The sequence below is a fragment of the Schistocerca gregaria genome, chromosome 1 (assembly GCF_023897955.1).
Source record: "Schistocerca gregaria isolate iqSchGreg1 chromosome 1, iqSchGreg1.2, whole genome shotgun sequence".
In the NCBI taxonomy this organism is placed as follows: domain Eukaryota; kingdom Metazoa; phylum Arthropoda; class Insecta; order Orthoptera; family Acrididae; genus Schistocerca; species Schistocerca gregaria.
In genome coordinates, this window is record NC_064920.1 from 437464613 (window position 1) to 437466637 (window position 2025).

At 41.2% G+C, this 2025-nt stretch overlaps 1 pseudogene; it reads right to left on the minus strand.

The window, feature by feature from the left end:
* Positions 1-840: 840 nt before the first annotated feature.
* On the minus strand, positions 841-958 carry LOC126288324 (5S ribosomal RNA; annotated as a pseudogene).
* Between the last annotated feature and the right edge of the window lie 1067 nt (positions 959-2025).

Consider the following 2025-nt stretch of genomic DNA (forward strand, 5'->3'; position numbering starts at 1 on the left):
ATATAATGGTAGCATTACTGCATGAGGAACAAATGGGTTTCAGGAAAGGACACTCTACAATAGATTTTACAACCTATAATAGAAACGCGCAGAGAATATAATAAAAAATAATGCATCATATAAAAATACATAATAAAGAAAAAGAAATAATATCTCATAAAGAAGCACACAGTGGAGTTATGGTTTTAAAGAAATAAAACTTCTGCCAAATAGACAGAAACTTTGGAAGATAACAACAAATCGCGGATATCCAAAATATCTAATAAATGCGATAAAAATGTGTAACAAAACACGACTATCACTCTATCTCAACGCAAAAATATCTAATGAGATACCAAGTAACAAAAAGGTATGGCAAGGCTGATGTATCTCACCGTTTGCAGCTCGTGGTCGTGCGGTAGCGTTCTCGCTTCCCACGCCCGGGTTCCCGGGTTCGATTCCCGGCGGGGTGAGGGATTTTTCCTGCCTCGGGATGACTGGGCGTTGTGTGATGTCTTTAGGTTAGTTAGGTTTAAGTAGTTCTAAGTTCTAGGGGACTGATGACCGTAGATGTTAAGTCCCATAGTGCTCAGAGCCATTTGAACCATTTTGTATCTCACCAACCCTGTTCAACATTTACAGACATATATAAACTCTGTCCGAAAAGACCTTGGAAGACCCAACAGAACCGACTGGCCGCCGTGTCATCCTCACACATAGGTGTCATTGGATGGTGATATGGTTGGGCATGTGGTTAGCACAGCGCTCTCCCGGCCGTATCTCAGTTTGCGAGACCGGAGCCGCTACTTCCCAATGAAGTAGCTCCTCAGTTTGCCTGACAAGGGCTGAGTGCACCCCACTTGCCAACAGCGCTCGGCAGACCGGATGGTCACCCATCCAGGTGCTAGCCCAGTCCGACAGCGCTTAACTTCGGTGATCTGAAGGGAACCGGTGTTACCACTGCGGCAAGACCGTTGCCACACATACATGTATGAAGAACAGATATAGACCTGCACTGATCCTAGCCGAAAAGAAGAGGACCTTCAGAAAGGAATTTACTTCCTGAAACAAATAAGTGCGAAATGTGACATCGAGATATCAACAGAAAACTTTAAGACAGTGACTCTCATGGGGGAAGAACACATTAGAACACAAATAGTGGTAGATCAGAAGATTTTAGAATAAGTAAACCACTTCATCCACCTAGGAGGTGAAGTGAAATATGATTATGGCAAAGATATAGCAGTTAAGCTTACTAAATTTAAGCGGGTATGTGGAACGATTACCAGAAAGCTTAGTAACAAAAGTAGGAAAGAGACTCAAATACTACAAAACAGTTGCAGCCGCCACACTGCTCTATGGAAGTGAGACCTGGTTGGTTGGTAAAATGCAAGATAGCCGTATTAAAGAACAACCAATGAAATTCTTGAAACGAGTTAAAGATTGCACAATAGAAGACAGACTAGAAAACGAAGATATTATAGAAGAACGAAAAAATAAATAATAAAATTAGAGAGATAGGAGAAAATGAAAGAAACACATAGAAAGAACGGACAATGACAGACTTCCCTTACAGGCTACAAAATATAAGTGCCAAGGAGGAAGAGATAGAGGAAGTCCCAGCAATAATAGGTACTGTAAAAGGCAATTTCACAAAATATTTGAAGAGAAGAAGAAGAAGAAGGATAAAAGAACTGACCCACCAAGTTACAGATCAATTTCACTAACATCGGTTTGGTAAAGAATTTTTTAAGATATTCTGAGTCTGAAAATAATAAATTTTCTCGAGACGGGAAAGGTTCTGCCAAAAAATCAGCACAAATTTAGAAGACATCGCTTATACGAAACTCAGGCTACCGTTTTCTGACATGATATCCTGAAAACTGAAGATGAAAGGCATAGGCAGCTTCCATATTCCTGGACTTCCGGACAGCGTTAGTCGCGGTGCCTCACTACAGAATGTCTGCAAAGGTACGGCCATACAGTTAAGGTACGACTGGATCGAAGACTTCGTAAGTAAAAGAACCTAGTACGTTGGTCTCGACG